Genomic DNA, 12,463 nt, shown 5'->3' on the forward strand with positions numbered 1-12,463 from the left:
TTTAATTAAGATGTGTCATATTTAAGTGCTGTCATAAATGTTACCCCCAGGACAATGAATCCTGATGTTGTACTTAACTCTTATTTTGGATCAGGAGCTATGTCCACACAGGTTACCATGGATTTATTTGAGAATAACTCTGGAGGAAAAGACTTTTGCCTCCTTTGTAGACCAAAACAAATATACAGTAAAGAAAACAGAGGTTTAAAGAAAACAGCTGCAGAATAACAACTGAGTCTGGATTTAGATGCAGCAGTCGAACCTTTTCACTTTATGGACCTTTCATGCTTAGACACAAACAATCTGTGGAGCCCACTGGAACTGGGATGTTCTAGGAGCTCATGACCTCTTCTGTCTGAAGCCTGAAAAAAGGCTATCTGTAAAATAAGATATGCAATATTGGGAAAAGTGTACAGTAAAAATTGATGTTAATCGTCTTGTTTTTGCTTTTCTTATTGAAAAAACAAAAACAAAAAGAAATTTGCTTTTCTTATTGAAAAGTTTTGAATTTTGAAAGAGAAAAGTTCTCCCCAGGACTGTCTGAAGATAAAATAATCTCTTCAAGTGTTTACGATGCCTTCAGAAAGAAAATATCATATTTGTGTGCTAACTTCAACTTGCTGAGACTCCACAGTATATGGTAAGACCGTGCTTCACAAAGTTACCTTTGCCCACCGCTGAAATGCAATAGTCTCTGAAGAGTGCTCAACTGCATTGAGTGGTTTTGTAGATGAAATGGAGAACCAGAAAGGTGGCTGGCTGGGGCTCACAAGAGGCTGCTCACTGAGTTGCAATTACCTGAGCAGAAATTTAATTAGGGTGCTGGCGCTGGCACAACTGATTTTGTAAAGCTGCTAAGGTCTGTATTGATCATAACTGTCTTTGAACAACCAGCTAGTTTATGTAGTGCCTGTGGCATGCCTTTTGGAATCATGGTAGGCAGTGGCTTTGGGATGGGGAAATGCTGCTAAAACGTGGTGGACTGGGATCATTCATTTGCATGTGGACAGCTTCAGTTTTCTCTCTCAGAAAGATACCATTCTTTCTTTTATAGTAAGAAAACCTGCCTCTGTAATAGCAAAGAGATGCTACTGGAAACTCTGCGGAGGTTGGGGAAATGCTGGAAGGTCAGCTCACGACTCACCACATCCCTCAGGTGTACAGGCAATATTTCTTCAAAAATTGCTCCCGTGCTGTAATCAGCATGCTTGTGACCTTGCAAAATGAAAGAAGGCCTACCTACTTGCTCATCTTCAGTAGGCTTTCATTTTTGCTGCAAGAAGAGGAGTCTTGCTGAGCCCAAATTACCATCTCTGGGCATTGTGAAAACTCTAGGGGATTCACTTGTTAAGTCAACCCTTCAATGAATATACATAGAAGTTGTTTTTTTTTTCTGCAGGTATGAGACTAGCACATTCATTTAGACCAGTGAGAGACCTTTGTTTTAGGAACAGCCTATTTCTCTTGTTCTCCACAGGGATTTCGTTGTGTTTATGCAGTATATTTTACTGGCATAAAGCTACATTTAGTTTTGTCTTCTATTATAAGCCTGTTACTGAAACTTAGATTTGTACAACCTCGTCTGTTTTTGTGCATTTGGGAACATTTGGATTTTTTTCCATCTTTTCCTGTTGAATTTGAGTGGCACCATTTTGCCCTTGTGTCACTGCTGAAAAAGAAATGTTATGACAGAGGTGCAACTGCAGACTTGAATAATGACTTAATACCCACCCTCTTCTCCTGTTATATTATTGGAATAATAATATAACTTTAACAAGATCCAACAGATGGAACACTTTTCCCACAAGGATGGACTGAGAGAGCTGGAACTGTTCAGCCTGAAGAAGAGAAGGCTCCAGGAAGACCTGATAGTGACCTTTCAGTATCTAAAAGGGGCTGTAAGGAAGAAGGGGACACTCTTTAGCGGGGTTCACTGTAAAAGGACAAAGGAAAATGGTTTCAAACTAAAAGAGGAGAGGTGTAGGCTGGATTTAAGGAAGAAGATTTTTACCGTAAGGACGGTGAGGCGCTGGAATGGGTTGGCCAGAGGTGTGGTGGAAGTTCCATCCCTGGAGACATTCAGGGTCAGGCTGGATGGGGCTCTGAGCAGCCTGATCAGCTGTAGGTATCCCTGTTCATTGCAGGGGAGTTGGACTAGATGACTGTTATGGGTCCCTTCCAGTTCAAGCGACTCTGTGATTGTATGGTGATTTTAGAAACTTATCAGTGGAGTTAGAGACTAGCTCTATTTTGGCCAGTGTACAATTTTCAGTGATACCTCACACTTTGCTGAAGGTTACTAATATGCAATATAAATGGTGAAATATATTGTAGAAGAAATTAAATGCTATAGTCATTTGGCTCTGATGAAGCTGCTTCTGCTGTCACCTATCTAACACTGATCTCAGTACTACATAAAACAGAATGCAAGTGGCTTTGTGGTCCTCTGTTGTCCTACAGGTAGAAGCACTGCTGCCAGCGTTGCATGATATCAGTGTGAGCACACACACACAAAAAAATCACTGTCCCTTATAGTAAAAATAATACTAAAAAATTCAGAGTGCATTAAAGGTTTAATTGTCAAAAGCTATTCATCAGAAATGGGATGAGAACTACATATTATTGTCGTGTCCTTGCTGCAAAGGTTATGCTTTAGCAGTTTCCTATTCAGCAAAAGTCCTAGCAGTGGCATTGCCTGCCATGGCACCAAGGTGACTGCACAGCTTAGCGTTTTGCTCTGCTCTTTGTATGTGGTTAAAGATTCCCTTTCAATGGGCGTTTCCGTGTATTTCTTTAATGTAGTCGTCACAAGTTTACAGCTGCTGCATGTTCCAACTCCAATTGCAGCCCATGCTGATCCTCTTTGTATTCTGTTCTGGTGTTATTTTATTCCTCTTTTTTATACTGCTGGTCTTAGGGAGACAATTGTAATCAAAGATCAAGAGTGGGGATTGTGGCCATGATAATTTAATGTGCCCGAGATTTTCTCGTGTTATACTCTGAATAAGTGAAGATGCTTCAATGAAAAAGAAAATATTAATCTTAAGGAATGTGAAGTGCACTTAAAACTGAAGGAAGAAAAAAAAAAAACCATGAATAGCGTTGTGGGTGATTCAGTGACATCTTCATTTTGATTTTAAATGTACTCGAGTCCATGATGGACAAACTGCTAACAGCTAAGTCAGAGCAGGTAGAAATACTTCCTCTGAAATCTTTTTGACCTGACATGCAATGATATGCAATTTCCAGAAAGAAGAGCTAAGTATGAGGCAGCTGTCAGGGGAGTGAGAAATGCAGACACATATCATGGTATGTTTACAAAACGTCCACCTCCCACATTCCCTTATATAGAGTTTTCAGCAAAGGAATGATGCAGAAGCTATGCATTAAACTATAGACTTGGTGGCAAAGGCTGTCTGTTGGCCTGTTTTATGTGTTGTTGTTGCAGTAGACTTTAAACATAGGATGAGCCAAATTTTAAGTGGAGGATCTGTTCCGCAAGGTTGTTCTGTAGAAATGTGAGTAATAAGATCACAGAATCACAGAATGGGCAGGGTTGGAAGGGACCTCAAGGATCATGAATCTCCACCCCACCCTGCCACATGTAGGGTCACCAACCTCCACATTTAATACCAGACCAGGCTGCCCAGGGCCCCATCCAATCTGGGCTTGAACATCTCCAGGGATGGGGCATCCACAGCCTCTCTGGGCAGCCCGTTCCAGCACCTCACCACTCTCATAGTAAAGAACTTCCCCCTGACATCCAACCTAAATCTCCCTTCCCTCAACTTAAAACCATTTCCCCTTGTCCTGCAGTTATCTGCCCTTTCAAAGAGTTGACTCCCCTCCTGTTTGTAGGCTCCCTTTAGGTACTGAAAGGCTGCAATGAGGTCACCCCGCAGCCTTCTTTTCTCCAGGCTGAACAAGCCCAGCTCCTTCAGCCTGTCCTCATAGGGGAGGTGCTTCAGTCCCCTGATCATCTTCATGGCCCTCCTCTGGACCCTCTCCAACAGCTCCCTGCCTTTTTTGTACTGGGGGCTCCACACTTGGATGCAGTACTCCAGATGGGGCCTCACAAGAGCAGAGTAGAGGGGGACAATCACCTCTCTGTCCCTGCTGGCCACCCCTCTTTTGATGGAGCTCAGGATAGCATTTGTCTTCCGAGCCGCAAGGGCACACTGCTGGCTCATGTTAAGTTTTTCATCTATCAAGACCCCCAGGTTCTTCTCCACAGGGCTGCTCTCAAGAACTGCTCCTTCCAGTCTGTATGGATGCCTGGGATTCCTCCGGCCCAAGTGCAAAACTCTGCACTTTGCTGTGTTGAACCTCATCAGGTTCACCCGGGCCCACCTTTCTAGCCTCTCGAGGTCCCTCTGAATGGCATCCCTTCAACCATGTCGACCGCACCACTCAGCTTGGTGTCGTCAGCAAACTTGCTGAGGGTGCACTCGATTCCGTCATCAATGTCATTGATAAAGATGTTAAAGAGCACCGGTCCCAAGACAGATCCCTGGGGGACGCCGCTCGTTACCAGCCTCCACCTGGACATGGAGCCATTGATGACCACCCTCTGTCTGCGGCCTTTCAACCAGTTTCTTATCTATCGAGTGGTCCACCCATCAAATCCACATCCCTGCAGTTTGGAGATAAGGACGTGGTGGGGGACCATGTCAAAGGCCTTGCTCAAGTCCAGGTAAATGATATCGGTCGCCTTTCCCTTGTCCACCGATGCCGTCACTCCATCACAGAAGGCCACTAGATTGGTCAAGCATGACCTTCCTCTGGTGAAGCCGTGCTGGCTGTCACAGATCACATGCCCTTTCCTCATGTGATCGAGCATGTCATCCAGGATGATCTGTTTCATGATCTTCCCAGGCACAGAGGTGAGACTCACCGGCCTGTAGTTCCCAGGGTCCTCCTTGCTCCCTTTCTCGTAAATGGGAGTGACGTGACCCTTCCTCCAGTCATCTGGGACTCACCTGACAGCCACGACTTTTCAAATATGATGCTAGAAAATTGTCTCATCTTCTGTTAGATATTCAGACTCACCTATGCTGTCTTTGGGGGAAAATGAAATAGAAGTCCTCTTCTAAAATATAATCCTGCTAGCCCTGTGCAAGTGACACAATCAGGAAGCTTGCTGTGTGGTCAAAGCAGTCAATAGGTTTGTTAACTGAGGGCTCCTTGCTGCCCATGTGGCACTGTTGTCTTGGATCCCGTACAGCTCCTCTGAAGTCGGGGATGCTTGGTGCTGACTTCAGGTGTAATGGTGCTACACTCCAAGAGCCATGGGTTGGTGAAGGCAGAACTTTAGAAAGAGCTAGAGCCACAGAAAGTGCAAAGCTAAAAGCTGGGAAACGTGTGGTCACACCATTACATGTCAAAGAGAGTGGAGCTCCACATCTTTATAAAGCTACAAAACGTAGTAAAAAGTGTATTCTCGGGAAATGATCAGGTAGGGTATTCTAAAATGTATTATTGAACACTATTCCTCTGACCTCTTCGGTGCGATGAGGGCTCACTGTTGCACTTCCTCAGTAACCACGTAGTTTCTCTATAATTTTGTACAGAGATGTTGCAGCTGTACTAATTTATGAGAGGTTTCTGTTCCTAGATGACCTTTAGGTAGAGCCAGTTTTAGTTGGAATGGTATTGTCCTGTCCTTCAGAATTACCATGGCTTTCTTATTTTTCCCTCATAATTCTTACTACTTCTGGGCATCAGCCCGTTTTCTGTTCTACTCCATTTCCTGCTTTGCAGATAAACAAAGCGAAAGACATGAGTGTTTCTAAAATTCCATTATTTCGTAACTCAGAGATCTTCTACCTGAAAAAGTGCTGTCTTTCACTATTTAATCTGTAGTACAACTTTACAACAATTAATCTACTTATTTATTACTGAATTTACTTTCATGCATTGAATGTGAAGCTTTCCTAACAAACACTCTTTAAAAACCTGAATCTGTTCCTCTTTTACAGATATCTTGGAGTTGTCTAGAGGAGGAGAACAAATCTCATGCTTAGATTTCCAGTGAGAATTCTTCTGTGAGCATTTTCATGTTATCTTTTGACAAAATGGTTATTATCTCGCTAATCTTAAGGAGTGTAAAATGTATATATATATAATCACATTGTATATGTTATATACAATGCCAAGAATCAATCATCTTGGTAAAATTTTGTACACACATTGGGTTTTCCTTCTCTAAAATCAAAATTCAGAGAAGACTAATGACAAGAAATTTATCTCAGCATCTACCCACAGTGGTGAGAAACTCCACAATTGTCTGATACATTACAATGCTTCTCACCATCACCTCTTGTATTTCTGAATAACTCTAATGCACTGTTTTGTGAAACTCATTACAAAGCTGGGCTGTTTTTCAAAGCTGACTGCTTCTATGGGTAGGGGCAGTAATAACTTGTTTCTTTTTATGTTTCCAGGGTCTGTTAGTCCCAAGTATGAGCAAATGTTTACCATGGCAATGTTATTGCCAAGCTTACATGGGCAATAATATGTATTTTTTGCTCTCCAGGGGCAGCTTCTTGCATTTTTCTGCCTTAATCAAGATTCTGTAAAATTTTGTCTATTGCTGTATCATCATAATACATAGCATTACTTTTGTGTTGCTTGAGAGAAGCTTGCTGTAGCTTGGATCTAGCACAATATTATCTTGACATGCACTAGAGTACACACAATTACTTAACTGATAGTTAACGTCCATGGAAAAAGCTTTTCCTAGATAGATGGAGCTTAAAAATAACCAGTGACCTCTGACTCTCCATTTGGCCACACTTGGTTTAAAGCTGGGCTGTGTAATGCTAGATAAGCACAGGAACTACACCACCTTTTGTTGTGAGAGCCTTTTATGGCCCAGAAGGATTATATGGATGTGTCTGAAAAGCAGAGAAGCTCAGGAACAGGTCACAGAGACAAGCAAGGGGTGAGGGAGTGGAAAATTATGCTTTTTTTTTTTTTTTTTTTAAGTTCCTCTTGGAGCAAGAGTGTACTCACAACCCTCTTTGTCACTTTTCCTAATGCTGTTTCCGCATTTATCAATGTTTTTTCTGCTCCCAAATGTATCTATGCAGAGATATTTGGTGTACTACTGGCTTTATTTTAATGCTGGGGGTTGTAACTTGGATGGGTGGTCCTGTTTTTTGTTTTTATGATGCTGCCAGTATTTGACCCTGGAGCACTGCAGAGGGGCATAGTAGCGGATACGCTCTGCTGTAAATTTGCCTCACCTAGATGGCTCCTTTTACCCTGCTGGAGTGCTATGGGGTAGTCTTTCTAGTAAAAACCTCAGTCTGCTGCCTCCTCAGCTGAAGGAACCCATAATTTATCCCTCTTGCTGATGCATATACACAAGCATCTTAAATGGGTTGGTAAGTAATCATTATCTTGAAGTGGCAGGCGGTAATTGCTGTATTAAAATTCTATGTAGCTTATTTGCTGTGCAGAACTACAGCAGAACTGTATGTACTTCGCCAAGCAAGTTGATTAGAGATGCCTTAGGCATCATCTTTTCCAATTTTTAAAAGATTAATCATGCATAGTTTTCATATTAACTTAGAACAGGGCAAGGGGTGAATATGAGACAGTTCTTGCAGCATGCTCTGCATGTTCTGTATCTTTTTATGAGCCCAGGCTAACCTCTGTCTGCCTCTGATGACCCATCCTGAAAGAAGAAAAGAGAAATATTGTAATGAATCCACCTTCTCCAGGCAGGGTTTCTGTTCCCCCTGGAAAAGATACAAATGAAAAGAAATGTTGGAGATGCTGAACGTTCCTGTTGACCTTGCCAGCACTAGAATAGCTATGGTAACGTACGCTAGCATATGTCACAGTGTTAACATAGTCAAGGTGGAGGAGCTGCCTAGCAGAGGTGCAGAGTGTTTGCATTGTACAAAAAATGACAAATGACATGAGCTAAGCTTGCAAAACTACTCAGCTGTTAGTGAATCTGTTTCTATGCCAGAGATTTTGCTATCTTTCTTTGGGCTGACAGTGATTTATTCTGCCCTCCACTGCCAGCTGATGTAGTTGTGATGGAAAACCTTGTTGTACAGTGTCCTGCAGTAAGTACAGGAATTACAACAGTCTAAAGAGTAAGTTTTGCACATCTAACAATATTCAGAGAAGAAACAGAGGCTAGCAAGTGCTTTGGTGGTCACTTGTCTCCGTGCAACTGAATGCAACAATTCTGCCTAAGCAAAGATATTCTTGTTCAGCTTCATATGCTATGAGGAAGACTGGTTCTGGTCTAACAATAAAACTAGGAGAAGCATGTTGTACCATGTGAGTCTGTTGATGTGTTTATACTGCAGACTGGAGAGGTGCCTGCCTAAAACAAACTGGGGTGATTGGTGGAACCAGAGAGCCACATAAGCATGAATATCCCAGATGAGAAGATGCCCTTGCCTGTCGCTGTTGAAGCACTCTGAGGCATTTCTGTTGTGTAGGTGGGTATCCATGTGTAAATTAAAGACCCAAACCATGCTCTGAAGGGCTGACAGCCTAAATCTCACTGAAATATGGCTATTAATCAGATTAAAGTTAAGCATAGGAGGCACTGGATAAGCAGTGAGACCTGTGACATTAGCTGTGGATACAAGAAAGGGGAAGTGTGAGCGTAAGCTGATGGTGAAAACAGAATTCTCTGGACCTGTTGTCCACAGTCATTTGGAGGCTATGAATTGTTTTCTTGGTGGAAAAGCAGTGTGAAAAATTCCCTCTTGTTCATTACTCACAGGGGAGGAAATTTTGCAAAAATTACCAAAATCTACATTAGAAAACTTGATGCATTCTAACATAAGTAAAAAACTCAATCTGATGTTTATAATTCACTAATCTGTAACGATTTCCACAGCAAACAGTGATATCAAAAGCATATGATGAAAGGTCTGAAAGAGCAGACTTCGTATTGATGATATACTGAACACAAGAAACAAAGGAGGGTAGACTGCTTTCTCTTTAAAGCAATGGAAATTACTTGATAGCTATGTAAAAATGAAATGATCAGTACTGTCAGTGTCTCTGTGATTAGATGCTGAGGTTGGTCAGTGATTGTCATTCTGGAATAAGCGTAGTTAAATCACATAGGGTTGGCCATGCATTTCTTTCTACACTGCTGTGCAAAAAGTAAATGTTGCTTCCTTTTTTCTTCTGTGCTGCTTGTGTGGTGTGATATATAAATTTACTGTGTTTCTGATTACTACTGCCAGTTGGTAGAGTTAATTTTGTACTGAAGGTGGTTTATAGTATAGGGTTCGCATTTTCTTGATGGTTCATGACAGAGGTTGTTGTACAGCTAACATACATTTCTTTCAGCAACTGGATGCAAGAATGTACATAAAGAACTTCCTCTCTGTCCCCTCAGGAGAATATGAGGAGAACACGAATCTTTCTTCCTCTTAATTTGGCTTCTCTATTTTTCACATATAACCTATATGCTGGGGCTAACAATGGAGTTAGCAATTTCAGTGTACAAATGCTGTTTACTTTAGAATGAAGATTGGCCAGATTTTCTCCCTTGCATTATTGTGATCCATTAAATCTGTTTGAATCTGTGTTGTTTTGTTTTGTTTTTTTAAATTGCTATTTGCTATTGAATATGTATTTTAAAAGATCATCAAGCCAATATTCTGCTGAACTTGTCTTTCTTACATCTAGAAACCTCTACCCAAATAAGCAGGAGCTAAAGATCTCTCAGAGAACTGAATAGAATTCAAATAGTTAATGTCTTAAATACTTAATTAAATTAACAGGTATCTCTTGAAGGATATTTTCTCCTTGTTAATGTCTGATATATAGATTATCTGGTTTAAGATAATTGAATGAAGACTATATGAATTATAAGAAATAAAGCAACTATGGTGGAAAATTATCATTCTTATTTATTTTGTCATCTAAACTACCCCCATTTTGGGCTATCTCTGAGAGCAGAGTTGGCCCACCTCAAGTTAATGTCACTCACAAAAGGACACAAGAGGAAGGTGCTGCACTGGAGCATCAGTCCAGTGGTGCAGTCAGTGTCTCACCATACTGATGTTCCACTTCTTCCCCACTGCAGCTTGTATGAGCTTAGCCAACTTTGTACTTCAAGAGAGTTTTACTGAAGAAAGGTGAAGAGAGATCGAATGATGTTTTTCTGGGGAATTAATTTAAAATATTTAAGCATTACAAAGGTTTTTGACCTAAATGAACAATGTAGGGGAACCAGGGGTCTACTTTACCTTTGGCTTCTTTTTCACCTGGAGAACACTCAGCATAATAGTTAAAACTCTCTATAACCTGTCTCTCAGAGGTCTCATTCAGAAATTTATCTTCCTCATCTTGGCATTTAAATCTGACCACTGCTTCCCCAGGAATTTAAAAGAGAAATGTTGAAATGTTTTAGTGCATGTATATGCCAAATTGCTCTTCTGAAAGATATTCAACTACCTTAATGGAAAATATAATCCTGAGTTAGAAATCAGAAAGATCAGGGTTCGTTGTTTTTGTTTTTTTTTTTAAATCTATTTCCTTAAAGTTGTTGAAAAGTACAAGCTTGAAAAATTCACTCTAAAGTGAATCTGGAAGAATATAAAAAGGAGAATGGTTGTGGAATTTTTTTGGGGGGGAGGCGGGAAGGTAGAGGGGTGGGTTGGTTGGTTGTTTCTTGACCATATAGTCTGAAACAAAAGAAAAATTTCAGATAACAATAGAGAACGTACCTTTTTTTCTCTAGAGTGGAAGGATGTCTGAAAAATGTTCATGCAAATTCACGATAGGGGCCAATAGTAATTGGGCCCACGGCTGTTGCAGCTCTCTTTCTTGGGAGACCCAGTGAAGGGGTGGCCTTAATCTGATGTGCAGTGGTTAATGAGGTAACCAGAAACAACTTGTTTGTTGGTCAAGAGAGATGTTCCTAGAGGAAAAAGATGAATACAGTTGGCTCAGTATTAACCAACTTTTGTCCACTGTTCTGTGTTTGAACGATGTTTACGGGGCTGGACCAAGCCATGATGTCACTCGTGTTTCGAAGGTGTACGTGAAGGTGAAAGCAGCCCAGCTGTTGGGAAGAGGTGGCACAACCTCCTTTCTCCTTCTGAGGTGGTGTCACCCTGTGATGATTGCTCTACCCTGAGAAGACTGCAGTTTGGTTTGATTCATCCAAAACATTTCTATTCTATCTCTGTCTGAAGTGGCTTTGGATGCAAAGCAAAAGGTGTTTTTCTGACTGAACAGGTTTTGTTGATATACGCACTGGGGGCTGGAGAGAATGCAGAGATAAGCATACAGCAGCTGAATTGTGTAAATGAGCAGTTGTGACCCTGAGTTGTTCCAGTAGTTCTGTGATTTAATACTCTCTGCTTCGAGCGCGATTTACTGCACAGTCTGCATCCGCAGAGTCTATAGCGCAGAATTTCGTTGTGCTAGATGCATCTATTAAATGGCTTCCAGCTTCCTTTATGCATTATTCCAAGAGGGGAAAATATATAGAATAGGAGGCAAGAAATGTTTTATTGCAAGATATAAAGAAAGGAGGATTAAAAAACTAGAAAGAAAGAAATTGGCAATTGCTAGTTGGCTGTTCATGTTAATCCTCTTTAACACCCACGTGACTTCAGCTGGAAAGCCTCTCACATTTTTCAATCTGTTGTGGAGCACTGAGCTTAGTGACAGTTATAAGAACCTTTAAAAATCTTTAAGCAGTTTGTATCCCCTCTCAGTGTCACTCTGTGCCTTGGCAGGCCGGTGCTGCTCAGAGACCTAGAGGTGAATGATAAGTACAAACCTCGTTTCTGTGTATTTCCAATAGTCTGTTGTGCCATGGCTACTGGTTCAGAGTGACGTGTCAGACACTGATATGTGGATTTCAACAAAAATTTTTGGAAGAGGGTTTAAGCAGGATTTTTATTTTCAAAGTGCAATTTGATAATTTTTAGTGTCTGCCATAAAAACACACCCTGGAATCCCCTGATTTCAGAGGTATTTCAGAGGAACTGCCTGAGAGCATAATTTTGAATGACCATACAGGTAATAAATAAAAAAGGCAGAGTACAATAGATCATTTTTGTCTGTTGTATAGTCAAGGCCACAGCTCATATATCATTTGCAGTACTTATCCAGGTTGATTTTGATATTGCAAGAAGCTCAGTTTTGCTGCCACGTATGCTGAGACCTACAGTCACAGGGTTATTTTTTTGTTTTTCCCTACTGGCAGGTCTCACATGGATTATCGTGAGATATAGACTAACTGAGTACAATTTTACAAATAATTCTGGCATATATGACTTGACAGCGTGGAGAAACTCTATCATAATTTTTTCAGTCCTTAAAATGTAGTGTATACTCATGGCCATTTGGAAGAAATATCAAACAAGAAAATGGTCAGGCTTGTGGTGCTTGGTTTTTGTTTGTTTGTTTGTTTGTTTTTCCAGCATTAATTTTTTCTGTGTCATCTAAGTATGAGAAC

The 12,463-nt window shown here is 41.0% G+C and overlaps 1 long non-coding RNA gene across 8 annotated transcripts in view; it reads left to right on the forward strand.

Moving 5' to 3' along the window:
- LOC116226166 (uncharacterized) overlaps nucleotides 1-12,463 on the forward strand; it is a 211,643-nt gene that overhangs the window by 196,100 nt on the left and 3,080 nt on the right. For 7 of the 8 annotated variants that reach the window (XR_016465820.1, XR_016465819.1, XR_016465823.1 and 4 more), the window contains 2 exons: nucleotides 5,979-6,044; nucleotides 8,331-8,465. This is a non-coding gene — a long non-coding RNA (uncharacterized LOC116226166). Of the gene's footprint in view, nucleotides 1-5,978; nucleotides 6,045-8,330; nucleotides 8,466-9,333; nucleotides 9,588-12,463 lie in introns of those variants that run through there. The other variant, XR_016465824.1, reaches the window with a different exon arrangement.

The sequence above is a fragment of the Phasianus colchicus genome, chromosome 4, assembly GCF_987193195.1.
Source record: "Phasianus colchicus chromosome 4, bPhaCol1.hap1.1, whole genome shotgun sequence".
Classification (NCBI taxonomy): domain Eukaryota; kingdom Metazoa; phylum Chordata; class Aves; order Galliformes; family Phasianidae; genus Phasianus; species Phasianus colchicus.